This window comes from Cryptotermes secundus, unplaced genomic scaffold (genome assembly GCF_002891405.2).
Source record: "Cryptotermes secundus unplaced genomic scaffold, Csec_1.0 scaffold282, whole genome shotgun sequence".
Classification (NCBI taxonomy): Eukaryota; Metazoa; Arthropoda; class Insecta; order Blattodea; family Kalotermitidae; genus Cryptotermes; species Cryptotermes secundus.
In genome coordinates, this window is record NW_019738874.1 from 168,937 (window position 1) to 185,448 (window position 16,512).

Genomic DNA, 16,512 nt, shown 5'->3' on the forward strand with positions numbered 1-16,512 from the left:
CATAACATCAAAATTTCGCCTTAATATAGCCCTCCCAACGTTAGCAAAGCCAAATAAATAAATAAATAAATAAATAAAAAATCCGATCATATGCTCTATCTTTACCAGAAGGACAAGCGGGCACTGCCTGGGAACCATCAAAATCGGAGATACAGTTTCTTACCCCCACCCCCCGCACCCCAATGTAGTGTAGTACCACCCCCCACTTCTTCGCTCTCTCTCACAGTGCCGGTCACGATAGTCGCGCGGTATAAGGCATGCACTGCTTTCACTCGCTCGGAAGCCGGGATCGTGAGTTCGGATCTGTTTCCTGTGAGGTACGAACAGAATTCTTATATATTATCCTTATACATTGCCGGTCACAGTAGCCGAGCGGTCTAAGGCATGTACTGTCTTCGCTCGCTCGGAAGCCGGGATCGTGGTTTAGAATCCCACACAAGGCATGGATGTTGGTGCATGTATGTGTTTATTCTGTGTTTGTGTTGTCCTGTGTTTAGGCAGAGGCCTTGCTGCGAGCTGATCACCCGCCCAAGGAGTCCTACCGTCTGTAGAATGATCAGTGTAACTGAGAAATCAGCCCTATGCTCCAAAGTGGGAGAGAGGTGGAAAGAAAAAATATTTAGCGAGTTAATCTCGAGATGCGCCCAAATTAGCGTGGAGTTCTTTACGTAAAGCGTCCTGTATTTTTGTCAGGCTTTAAAGAAAATAGGAACATGCCGACAATTTTAAGACAACTTCTCAGTACTAAATTTCATTAAATGCTTTCGGCGATTTTAGCGTTGTTTTATGTGCACAGACGGAAATGCAACGCTTTCTGTAGCGTTGCAAATGAGGCTAAAAATAAAAGGAAGAATTTAAATATCTGGGAAAGAGAGAGAGAAAATGCGGAAAGGATGAATAAATGAAGAGGAAGGAAAGGAGTAAGAGAACAAGAAGAGAGGGGAGAGAAAGGGACGAGAGAGGGAAGGAAGAAGACGAACGGTACGCAACACATCAACACGCTCAACAAAACCCAACCAAAACGACTACACTCAGTAAGTACACCGTCGCTGTGAAACAAATTTATCATGCATCACATATTCACGTCCAAGAGTCGGCGGGTTTTAGTGCCCTCATACAGAAGCTGAATACGGGCCATAAACGCGGAAGTAGAATTCTAGTCTTCAGTTGATATGGTCTTATGTTTACATACACGGTCATGTAGTGTTGGTTCCCTCAGACGCCTTGCAGCTAGTATAATAGCACTTTGTTGTACGCTGTTCAAGTGTCCAGAACGGTTATGCCTGTGCACGAACTGTTATATGTTTCAGCATTTTCGTGCAGGTAACTGAGTGCTCGTTTTATGATGATCGCCATCGTGTTTCCAAAATATACGACCCCCCCACAGCACATTCTCCGAAATAGTTCCAGTGCGAGTCCAGTTTAAGCGCGACTTAACAGCATTGGGCCCACGGAGTCAATATGGTATGACTGAACACTTTACGTCTTGAGAAATTAATATTTTTACAATATGGATCGTATGTCAGACCACTTCTGTGATCTAATGAGCAGAGTTCCTGGCTACAGATTCAGAGGTACCGGGCTCGATTCCCGGCGCTACCAGATTTTCTGAGAAGTAGTGGGTCTGGAATGGGGTCCACTCAGCCTCGTGAGGATAATTGAGGAGCTATTTCAAGGGAATAGCGGCTCCGGTCTAGAAAACCGAGATTAACGGTCGTGGGGATCCCTTGCGCTGACCTCGCAACACCCTCTATCCGCAAAAGTTGGCACTAACTTCGCCGACAAGCGGCGGTCGCTCGGCCGATATAGTTCGCTTGAGGACTACTGAACACGGAATTTGTTTTTAGTTGTTTTTGATTTATGAATCGTAACTCGGAGAAAACATACATACATGTACTATGTACCATGTGCGTGTATCCACATACAGCGTGTTCGAAGAGGAAAGATCAGAGTATCGGTCATTCGAAGCAAAAAATTGCATATGTACATGTATCCTATTCCGAACCGTTTCTGAAATACAGCTATTTCAGCGTACAGTTCCAAAATTGTCGATAAGAAAAAAATATTATGTGTTGTTTCGAATACCAGTATTTATTGTTCAAGTGACAAAGTTAGTAAGGCTTAGCTAGTATAATACGAACATTTTCGAAAATTCCACCGTCAACATCAATGCACTTTGCATCTCGTGTGAGGACATAGCGTGTTGCTCGTCTGTACAGTGTACAGTGTACTGTGTACTGTACAGTGAAATAGCTCTATCTCGGAAACCGTTCGGATCATGGCACACGTATATAAATATGTTTTTGCTTAGAATGATCGATACTATGACCTCCCACAATATTGGTCTTTCCTCCTGGAACACCCTGTATATGTACACAGTCTAATTTTGTCAGCACTGCTAATTTGTTGGTTGTCTTTGGTACAATGCTAATTGAGACTCTCCCGTTACGTCATTCTAGAGTCTTGTTCACTATTGTCTTATATAAGACCTGGTTATGTAGGTTTCCAGGTTTTAAATAGATGGTGATGGCCGAAAATTCTGCCTCGTCTTTGAACACAACCATCGTCTTTACCTTCGGGCATGCGCCTAACGCGTACCTCGAAACAGTGGTGCGTGTTTGGGTCCTCACACATCCAACAACGATTCCACGTGGAAGGTTTAATTATCATTGTGTAATATGAACGTTTAGGATGTAAATACAGGGTGATTCACGAAGCTTTACCCCGGCTTATGGTACATATTCATGGGGTTATTTCCTGCAAAATTTCCTTATAAACTTGTGGTCGATTTTCAATAGTTACTGAGTGACAATAGATTTTCGAAATGCATAATTGTGAATGCAACGCTATGCTTCAGCGTGGGCGACCATACGTTCTAGTCAGCTATGTCAGCAGATAAGGTAGACCGGTTTGAATGTTGCGCGTAGGTAGATAGGCAGAGCGGTTCATACGNGACAATAGGGCAAATATACAGGAACCAATCCTTGCATATGAGATTTAGAACTGCACAAAATACAATTAGAACTGCACATTTTGTGTAGAACTGCACGTTACAAAAACGCTGATCTAAAAAAGTAGAGCTGGTAGAGAAAAACTGATTTTATATTTAGATTCAGCGCCTTAAATATAACTAAAATTAGTTCTAAAATCCTAGACACCAAAAAAAAATATTTTTTTTGTAGGCCTGTGTAATGTAATTTTGTAACATAAAATCGCTGAAAATTGTTGCACAAAGCAAAATTAAGAAATTGAAAAAAAAATGGTTTTGGAATGCTTCTTTCCTAAAACATTAACGATTTAAAAAGTGTTTGTATTGTATTTCTAATTTGTTTTGACTGAAAATCGAAGAAAAAAAGATTTTTCGCCAGTTTTCAAATTACTGTATCTCTTTAATTATGAGTCGGATACAATTAGTATATTAAAATTTTTTGTTCCAAATTACCTCAGGAATGCCCTCCCTAAGTGGGGGTAAAACTTCGTGAATCAGCCTGTAGAATGATCAAGTCAATGAGGATGAGAGGGGTTGCTCAAGAAGAACGCATGGCAGAGGAATGCATGTAGGGTTTGTTAGGAAAACCTGAAGGAAGGAGACCACTATGTAGACCTAGATGTAGATGGTATTAAAGAAAAGGAATGGAATTACCAACGGTATCCCTCCTGTTCAACTAGAGATCGGTGCTGGGCTAATGAACACTGTAATGAATCATCGGAGTCCATAAAATGCAGGGAATTTCTCGAGCGTATAAGCAACTTTTGGCTTCTCAGAAAAGGCCATATCAACGGAAGTTCCGAAGAAATATGTCGCCTCCGTCTTCAGGTTTGAAGAATAGGTGAAGTAAGGAACCAACATGAAGCAGGCAGTGGCATGTTCCTCCGAAACCTCCGTTGACTTATAACGGATATACCAGAAGCCACACCTCTTCACAATCATTTCAAATCCAAAAGAACGTAATGGAGCTTGGAGTTAGCGTTTCACGTGGAGCAGACTTACAGTATTTCATGACATATTATTTCGTGGTTGGGAAGGTAGAGACAGAAATTTTGCGAAGAACCTGAAGGAAAGAGACTATTTGCAAGACCTAGAAGTGTATGACAGGATTATATTAGAGATAGAGGAATCTGCAACACTGGAGAGATATGGAGTTCAGCCATAAAGTTGATAATGTTCCACTAGTGTATACAATGTCACATAGTCACGGAAGTGGGAACCTCAGACATTGCTTAAAATTGTATGATAAAAGGAGAGGTTCTGATGACATGAAGTGGGAAATTACCTCATCAAGTGAAGTACAATATCCCTTTTAACAGAAACTGCCCTTGCTCTGCTCCACGAATGCAGTCAGCCAACACAGAATGGACAGTGTGCTCGTGTAAACCCAGCTCCTTGCTGATGTACGAGTCGGATAATGGCTTTCAGTCACACCAGCATCGCCATCTTTGGGCCATTTTATGTGTCTTTCCATCAGAATTAAATTACCCTCAAATTAAGTTACTTTTTCCCTCAGCTTTCTTTTCATATCCTTTATTTTTAAGAATTTGCTCCGTGTGCCTTAAGGTGTTAATCGAATTAGTGCTGACAACTTTAAGTTTATTAGATTCTTCCTTTCGCCTAATAAAATTACCGCAGTAATTAACAAGTTGGTGAAGAATTCTAATAGGTGAACCATCGGTTTAATTGCAGAATGTCATTAGCCAAAGATAATGAAATACGCTATAAATTCATTACTTTAATTTCTCCTTAAAACGTGCAGTCTAGTTTCTATTCAATTACGTTGCTTACATTTCCGTTCCTGAGTCGAAACCAAACGCTGAATTGTGTCATGCTCTACGTGATCCTGCGTAACATAAGCGGTCACAAAGCGGTCAAGAACTGGCAGACATGACATCGAAACGGTGCGTGTCGTTACTCGTGGCGACTGTCTGCTGTCTATGTTATGGAACGGTTTGTAAATCGGGTGAGCATCACCCAGATGGCAGAGTAATTTGCAAGTTAAAGTCCAGTTTAAAACTACGTAGCCTGTAGTCCGCATGCGAAGTATACCGACCGAGCGACCGCCGCTTGTCGGTGAAGTTAGTGCTAACTTTAGCGGATAGAGGGTGTCGCGTGGTCAGCGCAACGAATCCCCACGGCCGTTAATCTCGGTTTTCTAGACCGAAGCTGCTATTTCCTTGAAACAGCCCCTCAATTATCCTCATGAGGCTGAGTGGACCCCGTTCCAGAACCACTATTTCTCAGAAAACCTTGTAGCGCCGGGAATCGAACCCGGGACCTCTTGATCTGCAGCCAGGAACTCTGACAACTAGACCACAGAGCCGGTCTCTTAACATCCAATTAAGTAAGATAAATTTTCCTCATGTCATATTGTAGTAGTAGGTCTGTATTTCTTTAATCTGTAAGGGACATTACTAATCTGACTTTATATAATTTATTAATTAATTTCTTTAATTCGCTTAGGGGGGGTTGGAGTCCAACTGGGTTCACTCGGCACGGCGGTCACTGATTGGCCTATAGTAGCTTGCCCCGGGTGATTATGATGATGGAGAATTTGGTGGAATGAAGATTGGCAGGGGAAACCGAAGTACTTGGAGAAAACCCGCCCAAGGGCCACTTTGTCCACCACAAATCCCACTTCATCAGACCTGGGATTGAACCAGGGCCGCCGCGGTGGGAAGCCAGCGACTAACCGCTTGAGCTATGGCGCGGCCTTATATCACTAAGGTATCAGATTATAAATGTCCTTCTGTCGACACCCAAAACCCCCATAGTAACTGTGAAGAATTCCGTCTTTGGGATCTAGCAGCTTGTAGCCTGTTGAAAGTCAACCGACGTTTCGAAGGGACATGTCAACTTTTGGGGAGTTCAGGCATAGATTGAGACTCACTCATGGAGCTGAGCCCTTTGTTAAGCCACCAATTGTGCAGCTACTCAAAAAGTTCCCAGCGTTTTATGTAACGCGAAGGGACATTACCTTCATAAGAGCCCTCTACTGGTCCCTATCCTGAGCCATATCAATCCAATCCATACCATCCGATCCTATCACTCTAAGATCCAATTTTAATATTGTCCACCCACCTACGCCTTGGTCTTCCCAGTGGCCTCTTTCCATTTGGCTTTCCCACCATTACCCTATATCCATTTCTCTTCTCCATTATTCATACTACATGCCCTGTCCATTTCATCCATAGATAGAGAGCGATGATAAAATATATTTGAAATTAATATATGAGCACATGATTTCGATTCCACTTATGAACAAGATTATGAATAAAGAAGACGGTTCGTGGAACAAGATATGAACTCAGGATCTCCAGAATACGAAGTTCTTGACCGCGATGAACCGTTACGACCTCGTAAATTTTGAGCTAGGGAAGGAATATGATTTCTTGGTGGGTTTTTTCCCCGCTTCCGTTGACGCAAGACCACAGCGGAAGTCCGTTCAGAGCTAGAAAGAGACCGTACTCAGCTCAGTACACATACGGACGAGCAGTTTCATTTCAAGCCCAGTTACACTGAGAATGTACATTGCTAACCCAGTGATTTCTTGCAGTACTGAAAGTTTTTCTACTCATCATCAGGTTTCCTGCGTGTGTGGAAGTCGGAATTTCTTTACCCTGATTCTGAGAGCCCACTGTTTTACCTCATCCAGAATGAAATAAATGGAATGCATTTGCTTCCATCCTGTATATGAATATTATTCCCACACCGATAAATCTGACGTAGCGTTAAATCTCCGCGATTGTATCGGGGAGGTGCTTGGTTCTGATCTCAGCCAGGACACTGGCTATTCAGAATGAGGTTTTACGTGATTTACCTCATTCCCTCTAGGAAAATTCCGAAATTGTACCTCGGTTTGGCTACTTTCGTTCCCTTCTAAATCCTTTCCAATTCATCAGTGATCGATGTCATATAATCTATGCGCTGAAAGCGTCGATAAACCGACAAAAATTAATATTAATTTACCATCTATATTTAGTTCTGCTGTGACGTGTCTTCCTTTGAGGGTGTAAAATAAAAATCCTGTTAGAATTTGTTACACAAGTTCCGTTCATCTTGTCCTTCTTGGTTCGTTCACCCTGACGAAGGTTACAAAATATGAACCTTATAATTACGTAATTTTCAAGACAAACATTACCAGTTTACCATGGTACGAGATACAGAAAGGTGTACAATGAACTGCTGACGTTTCGGAGGAAGTCTGCCTCCTCCTTCTGGATCCTCACTATTTCGCTTGCGGACAATGTGGCAAAAAGTTTCTCCAGAACTGACTCCATGCTGTTTACTTCCGCACAGTGCAATATCTACAAGACTTCAACGAATGTGGATGCCACCAAAATTCTCAATTATCATATAACTTCTTCAGTTGTTGTGGCGTCGTAAAACTATATAGACATTAACCAACACTTGACAAACGACACAAACTTTTAATCGATATTTAAGTTCCGGTAACAACTGCTTTAAAAATCTTTCAAAACACGAGGAAACTACGTCACATCCTATAGATAAATCTAGGGGCAATATTCCAGATCCGTATTCCGGATATGCCCAGTTAAATAACCCACAGTAAAGTCGAGATTTCTGTAGAGGATCGCCGCCCTTGTGTTCGGAACGCCTGCATGTGAATGCCGCTCGTCCACTGACATAGCCCTATGTATTTGCGCTTGGTTTTCCTATTCACAGAGCAAACAAGACGACAGTGATGTCTGACGTGTGGTAACAGTTACAATGATTTGTTCCTACATATTTGAGTGGAGTTCTCAAAGTGCTTGTGTTTATATACTGAAATTGTATGATCTTAACTCTCTTTGAGATGAAGTATTGTTATCAGTGTTGATTACACGAGTTCCCTTTTGAAAGAGAATTTCAATGAAATTCCTATATAAGTGATACAACTATATTGATAACTCATAGGGTACTCACCGTTCTGTTAATTTGTATTCCAAACAGGAGGATATCATACTTTTAAGTCTGTGTGATTATCGTATTGTTGCCAATATATATGGCAAATTCACTTTAAAGATCCAGTTTACGTGATATTGCAAGTCTATTGGAAGAACTTCTGTATTGTTTGGAATATGAAGGAGATTGGCCCAGGTGAGTTTCATATAAAACCAAAGTTACTTAAAACGTTGCATGTGCTTAAATTTTAATTATTCGACTGAAATGGGCGCCAGGAGCGATGGCTCTTTGAGCCTAGATAACATTCTAAAAATAGTTACGTAAGCGATTAAGATATAATACTTTTTTTTTTGTTGAGAAATTTCAGAACAGCAATTGTTTGGTTTGCCGATGACAGTGGACGAGAGATTTTTGCCCGCTCGAACACTGGGATTGTGGGCTCGAATCCCATTCAAGGAATTGATGTCTTTGTGCGTTCATTCTGTGAGGGGCTGATCCCCCGTCGAACGAATCCAACCGACTTTGTATAGTTTAAGAAACTGAAAAAGCTGCCAAAGTTCTCAAGGGCTGTAGAGCCATAAGTAGATGGAAGTTATTTGGTGCAATTTATAATTAATTTTGTATGCCCGAATTTATGCATTCAATATGCAAGTCGGGGTGATAGCATTGAGCTGATCTGTTCTGGAAATGAAGAATTTTGATGTATTATTGAGTGCGTTCTGTGGTCTGAATTTACCACAACAATAACTGTTCATGGTAGAGGAAATTAACGCTAACTGCCTATTACAGTAATTAGTAACAACAGTCGAAAAGAGTACCTACATGTATGTTCAAATGTTTATTTATCGTGTAATGCCTTGTCGACTACTTCATTTATTGCAGTGAAGCACAGAAAATATTGAAATTTCAACGTAAATTTGTTACACTCGACATAATTATTGATTCTGGAATATAAAATCTATTGACGAAACTATTTCTGCTGACTTTTCACATCATTGTCTATAAAAACACTCTCAGTTAAAAGTACCTAATTTTTAATTTTAAAGTTTGCATCCTGTTACATATACACAATTATCATATAAAATTCTTATCGTCAACGCAACACTTCCTTATTATTTATTTATTTATTTCGGTGATAGTATATGATAAACTTCCAGCACCTGATGATGACCCATTTGAGGTCGAAACATGTAGTGCGTGCTATAAAATAAATAAATAATAAAGTGTTTTTATGTTGACGGTAAGAAATGTATATGTTCAGTGTATCTAACATCAGTAGCGTGAAATATTTTGTACATATAACTACATATATACATATACACGACGCTGTTCGCTATATAATAACAAACGGCTTATGCACTGAGCTGTACTTCTTTCTGTTCTGTGCCCTCTTCATGGCCATGTTGAATATTGCAATATCGTCTTAAGAATACCAGAGATTACCATGTTTCTTAGCATCTTCTGTTCCTGTTCGTGATTACTAACAACTCCGGTTTCCAACATACTGTCTCATGAAGAAAGCAGCTTTCTGGGATTTGGCACCGTGTATATGTGGTGTTAACCGACGTTTCGGAGGAACGTATCGCCTCCATCTTCAGGTTAGAAGAAAAAATATAAGAAATCTTTAAGCGAAGAGACCGTGAGAACCGGTAAAAGCAGACTGTGACACGGTCTCTTCGCTTAAAGATTTCTTATACTTTTTCTTCTACCCTGAAGATGGAGGCGATACGTTCCTCCGAAACGTCGGTTAACACCACATATACACGGTGCCAAATCCCAAAAAACTGCTTTCTTCATAGTCACCGCCGTGAAAGCCTCAAATCTTACATACTGTCTCATGTTACTGACTGTAAACGGAGTTTGAATTGACAGATTTACTCAATGCTTTTAACTCATTACTACAAATAAATATAAGAATATCACTGATTTACATACTCTATAACTACAACACACACGAAGTCTCATGTTTTTTCATTAGTCGTTGCTAGTTAGAGGCTACTAACAATTTAACTCAAGACTCTTTACTGCCGATTCCCATCTCCGACTCCCTAACTCAGAGTCAGAGTTACTTTAGGACTGGCGGTTTACCAAAAATCAGTTCGTCTTGGAGAGAAGTCCCTTGAGACTCACGACCAGAATTTATTTCCCAAATTATCACTTGCGGCTACAGTCCTTATGTAACATCCTCTCTGACGAGAGGATAGGTCTGTCGTTTACAATTGTTGTTGGTCCTCGCCAGCGCAGTCTTTCTGAGGTCCGAGTCCCGCTGAACTCATGACCACATTTTACTCTCTCAGATTCCTAGGACTCGCAGGGCTACGGTGGGGGTATTCGAAACCGCTTCGGCGCGAGCCGCATAGAAAACACCGCTTCCAACAGTTCTTCTATTGTTGCATGTTGATTCGTTTCTGCGGACACGTGTTTACTGTGCCATTGCCTAGAAATGTCAGCATCTATTCGTTCCAGTATTCCGGTTTCAGCCGTCACACGAGTACATGACGCCAGAAGAGCAATGAGGTTACAAATGTGTAGCTCCTTTGTGTGTGACTGGGTTCACAACATTATTAGTGTCGACACTACATCGCGTCTCTCCAAGTTTTTTTTTGTGACGCTCATCAACCTAAACATTCTCACAAGAAAGATACGCACGGAATAAAATTTACATGTATCCATAAAGTACACGCCTTATATCAGAGTCCTACGTTTTATTTTCATACATCTCAACCATTCCCCTTGCTCGTGTTGTCGCCAGGCCGTCCAAAAGTTGTCGGCTTCATTTACAGCGCGTTTCACATACCACACAGCAGATATTTCATTCTGCCCAAATGGATGCAGTCACCCGCTAGTATTGTTAATGTCGCTCTTATTATGTTTATTGTTCTTGTTGAATACCACGACATTTTAAAGGCAACTGCAGCGTATGTGAAACACACAGGGAGAACTGACTTTTCGGACTTTATCTGTTATCTGATACCGACCGAGCGACCTCCGCTTGTCGGCGAAGTTAGTGTTAAGTTTAGAGGATAGAGGGTGTCGCGTGGTCAGCGCACCGGATCCCTACGGCCGTTAATCTCTGATTTCTAGACCGGAGCCGCTATTTCGTTGGAATAGCTCCTCAATTATCCTCACAAGACTGAGTGGACCATGTTCCAGACCCAATAATTCTCAGAAAATCTGGTAGCGCCAGGAATCGAATCCAGGACCTCTGGACCATTTTATATGGACGGTATGACCCCTTTGACGAGTGATCAGCCCGTCGCAAGACCTCTACCTACACACAGAAGAACACAAACACAGAATAAAAGCACATAGACATCCATGCCTCAAGTGGGATTTGAACGCATGATGCCAGTTTTCGATCGAAGACGGTTTATGCCTTAGACGGCGCGGCCATTATGATTGATTCTCCTGCCTTCTGGCTTGATTATAAAAGTTATTAACCATTTCGTTAGTTATGTAGTTAATTAACTGTTTTTTTCCTTGGCACTACAGCCCCAGTGGGCCTATGCCTACCTCCATGAACTCCGTTCACTTCGGTTTTTCTAGATCTTACACATACGGTAGGACTCCTTGGGAGGGTGATCAGCTCGTCGCAAGGCCTCTACCTGTACACAAACACAGAAAAACGCACACAAACGTCCATGTCCTGAGTGGGATTCGAACCCACGATCCCGGCTTCCGAGCGAGCGAAGACAGTGCATGCCTTAGACCGCTCGGCTACCGTGACCGGCTAATTAACTGGTTAGTTAAATGAAAACCAGCAAGGAGGAGCACAGTATGTTAAATTATATAGTCTGCCTGAAATGCAAGTGATTAAGGGTCTCGTTATGCCAGCCGCAACACAATTCACGTAAGTCAGCGGGGGGGGAGGTGCTTGAGAGCTGGCTGAAACAGACAGTAATCTGTCAGACCTGGAATCTCCTGGAGAAGCCGCATGAATATCTGAAGCTCTCAGAATACAAAGTACACCGTTAAAGCAGGTGTATTAAATCTTTGTGTTCGTTTACAACATAGAGAGAGCACCATTGAATATGAGCAGTGAGGGAGGGAATAAAATCCTTGACGAAAGAAAATAATTCTGCTTATTGGATGCATTTTACTTAAATTTAAAAATGGAAGGAATTTGAATGTTTGTGTGTTGTGTCCCAATCACTCTTTTCGTGGAACAGAAGAAAGAATTTAATTATAAAGAGTTATGTCTTCTAGAATATAACGCGTTGCAGTCCGTTGGATGTCAACCGACGTTTCGGAAGAATATACCGCTTCCACCTTGTGTGTTGTGCCCCAATCATTCTTTTCGTGGAACAGAAGAAAGAATTTAATTATAAAGAGCTATGTCTTCTAGAATATAACGCGTTGTAGTCCGCTTAATGTCAACCGACGTTTCGGAGGAATATACAGCTTCCATCTTGTGTATTGTGCCCCAATCACTCTTTCGTGGAATAGAAGAAAGAATTTAATTATAAAGAGCTATGTCTTCTAGAATATAACGCGTTGTAGTCCGCTGAATGTCAACCGGCGTTTCGGAGGAATATACAGCTTCCATCTTCAGTGTTCAGGAATAAGCCAAGGAAAACATGTCCGTACTTGACACCTTGCTTCATCTGTTGTAAGCTACAATATAGAAAAGAGTTTTTGTAATATAAACACAGTTCTAGCTTATAGGCTACAGCAAATATAACAACTGTCTCTCAGAACGGGGGGTTGGACATTGTGTTGTTATCCGTGTTCCTATCGCTACCATATTGCACTGGAAGTCAATTCAATGTCTACAATCTCTGGAGACCGGATTCCATTTCCAAGAAAAGAAGACAGGATATATCGTTGTTTGAAATGCTCAGTGCGAGGAACGGCATCATCTGCGAAGATTGTACTGATCAAATTGTATTAATCCTTACATGTCACATGCTGATTAGATCTGTCAGGAGTACAGGGAGGCCACGAACTTCGAAAGGTTTGATGTTTGAACAACTTGAAACTCGAACAAAAAATTCAAGGAAAGTACGGTTTTGAAACTGGAACAAAAACTCGGAAGTCGAACAAAGTACTCGTATCACGTGGTCGTCACGTGGTCTTCACGCCTTGTAGAGAAGTGGCGCCACAATATGTTTAATGACAATGTGATGCAAAGTTTCATTTTTTAAAAATAGACAAAAATAATAGACAGGTTTCTCCCCCCCCCCCAAAAAAAAAATCAAGTGGTGGTAAAGTTCATGAACCACAGCTTTCAACTAGTGGATTCCAGATGGAAGAAAACTAATTCACCCTCCAGTGAACAGTAATATCCCTCCTACTATTATTATGGATTGACTATTATACAATATTTTTATGTATTTACTATTATAAATATAAACCTTCAATTACTGAAATTAAATATACTTGTTTTATTATTATGTACCAACATCATCTTATGAAATAGGCAATTAAAATATTTTATATTGGGTAAATTTTGAGGGTCTGTAACGGATTAATTGAATTTACATTATTCCAAATGGGGAAATTTAACTCGGAATTCGATCAACTCGAAGGTCGAACCGTCCAAGTTTGAGGTTCCACTATATTTATATTGTAACTGCCTCAGTTGAAGAGATATGTAAGTCGTTACTCAATTAGTATAGTATTTCTGTCAATAGATGGCATCAAATGTGACACAGCTATACTTACAGGAAAGCATTTGCTTACGCAAATTATTATTTTACGGCCATTAGACGTAACAGTGTAGGGTTTACTGTGCAATCGCATTTATTTCCAATTATCCTGGGCATTTCTAGGAAGTAGTTTTATGATGTGGCATTTAAATGTTTAATTATGAATTACTAGCAACATCTTTCGGCCCCATCAATCGACTTCTCCCCATTTCATACACTTTATCTTCGAAAACACTTCCACGAGCATTCCGGTTTGTGTGCATAACGGTTTTCGATTGTAAAGGGTTCAGTCACTGATTGAGGTAAGTTGATTGTAAGGAACCCAACAGAGGAGGTATCTCCCCCCTTACATGAGTACGGAAACGTCCAGTTTCGGAAACGTTGTTTTCTCTAGTTTTTAGAATACTGGACGATGGACAAAGTTCGAAAAAGCATTAATTCTAGGATAATGGTTGCCGTTTTACATAAATATTCGAAAGAAATTGCCCCCAGCTAGCTTAGTCAGTAGAGGGACTGGACTACGAGCTGAATGACCGAGGGATCAAGTTTCTATTCCTGGCAGGGGCAAGAGAATTTTCTGTTCCTCACCCTCTTCAGACCAGCTCTGCCCTCAAGTAGTGGGTACATGTAGATATTTCTGTGCGGGCTAGGGGGCGCATTAACTGCTCGCCTTCATGTGGTGTCGAGGTTAGGAATGCGTGAAGGCATGCCTCAGCACCTCCATTAGTCTTCATGACGTAGTGCTTCAGCAAACACTAGGACAACTTGTCAGGCACGTAACAGATCGCTGTAGTGAAACGGTTCGAACCTCGACCTGGATACTAGATGTACTCACTTAGATTACTGTAGTTTTCCTCAGCCCCTCCAAGAAAATTGATAGCGTCTTGGTTACTCTACGATCGCTTCCTTCCTTTTTTTTACAATTCATCATTCATCATTCATGTTACCATTTGATGAATGTGGTATAGATATTGACAACACTGTGAAATTATTGCATATAAGATATTGGTGGGTAAGCCGTAAGGAAGGAGACCACTGGAAAGTACAAGACGTAGGCGGGAGGACAATATTAAAATGGATCGTAGAGAGATAGAATGGGATAATATGGATGGGATTGTTGGGATTGTTCTGGTTCAGAATAGGGACCAGTGGAGGGCTCTTGTGAAAACGGTAAAAACACTTTCGGGTTCCATAAAATGCTGGGAATTTCTTGAGTGGCTGCACAATTGGCTGTTTCAGAAGAAGGGCTCAGTGAAACAAGCCACACTGCCAATATTGGCGCCATATTCTCCTGCTTTTTGCTCCTGAAGTCTTCCCATTGTCTTTTCTCGAATCGCTAACCAAATTGTCTGGTACGTCTGGGCTACAATTCAGTGAGTTGGCTACTTAACTAGTTTCTGGCATTCGAATAATACGCAAATTACTCATATTTGGGGGAAATTGAAGGCCATCTCGAATTGGTCTGTCAATCTTGTCTTGCCCAGGACAAATGCCAGCATGAAGTTCTAAACGGGGCCAAACAGTAGCGTTTTGTTGTTCCGAATAAACACATTTGTAGGCTAGTGGGTGGCCTCCAAGCGGCTTACGTTATGAGTAGGAAATATCCAAAGCGGAACATAAATGCTGGAGCATTGTATCTCTTTGAAACAATGAATTGTGTCCAGTATAGACGGATATTTCTATCAGCTGCACACATGGGAACAGGAAGTGGGTGACGTAAATGTGTTAAACCTGTAGACAGAAAGAGATTACATAAAACTTGTGGTAGCGTTGTAGTGTGGGCACGTACACACACAGCGACATCTGTCGTACGACCTCCTTTTCGCATTAGAGCGACTTTATCGCAACCGAATGGCAGTTTTGATGAAGGAACAATGAACGATGTACCGAGAGCGCGTACTTGCTATGTGGTATTTTCACCGGCGCCGAAAAGAAAAACAGAGGCAACAGGAAAGATTGCACTGGGTGCATCCAATCAATCAAAGGCGAGATAAAGTTGAATTTCGTCCGACTGTCGTACCGTAGATGTCGCATGTCGTCACGTATGAAAGCTAAGGCTACACTTTACGTGTATATTCTATTACTTGATGCGACATGAACCGTACGGACGTCGTACGACCGATGTCGCTGTGTGTGTACGTGCCCTGTGTATGTTCAGTAAACCATTCTTGAGCTTTGTCCTACATGTTTGACATTACACAGGGTTAGACGGGTAAAGGTAAATGTAAAAGGTAAAATTTTACCTGTCTTTAACTAAATAAGCAATACATCATGAAGGCGGCGTATGGGATAGTGGATGTATAGATCCACATTTTCTTGACCTCGGCACTAGCTTGAAGTGAGTGGTTAGCTTTACACCCCGGCCGTTTTACCCCAGGAGAAAGAGCCCCCGGTACCCATTGGATAGGAGCCAGTCTTGACGACGTGGAGAAGAGAAAATGCTTGATCCTACCGGGATTCGAATTCCAAGCCCTTAGTTAGCCGCTATACCGACTGCGCTAAGGTTAGACGGGTGTGGCTTTTATTGTGAAGGTACCCGGTTCAAAACTTGTGTTATATTTTCAGTGATTTTCTGCGCACGCAGATTTAGGGCAGTAAATTTAAATGAGCCGCGATATATATCGCAGGTGAGCATACATCATTCGATGCTGTACATGATACTAGTTGAGACTGAAGGAGCAAGTTTCCGTAGTGGCAGCTCCATACGATTCCTTTCAATGGCTTTTATATTGTAATACAGGCCCAGTCTCGTCCTGTCTCGATTGAATCTCATAGCGGTATTTATTAATCTGTCCTGCGAATTTCAGAATGATGGACCTACCTTGAAATATTACAGAACGTCTTCTATGTCCCTCTTTATATCTTTATTCCTGTCTGTCCCACTTTCAGCATAGGCCATCCGTGAAACGCTTTGTCTCACTTCAGTTTCTTAATCCTAGACAGTTGATAGGACTCCTTGGACGGGGG

The 16,512-nt window shown here is 41.5% G+C and overlaps 1 protein-coding gene across 6 annotated transcripts in view; it reads left to right on the forward strand.

Annotated features, from left to right (window-relative positions):
• Positions 1-16,512, forward strand: part of LOC111871160 (putative tyramine receptor 2) — a 248,106-nt gene that overhangs the window by 102,424 nt on the left and 129,170 nt on the right. For 2 of the 6 annotated variants that reach the window (XM_023864044.2, XM_023864046.2), the window contains exon 1: positions 7,610-8,092. The exons of 3 other annotated variants lie outside the window; for them this stretch is intronic. The gene's annotated coding sequence lies outside the window, so the exon portion shown is untranslated. Of the gene's footprint in view, positions 1-929; positions 1,035-7,609; positions 8,093-16,512 lie in introns of those variants that run through there. One more of the 6 variants, XM_033754125.1, reaches the window with a different exon arrangement.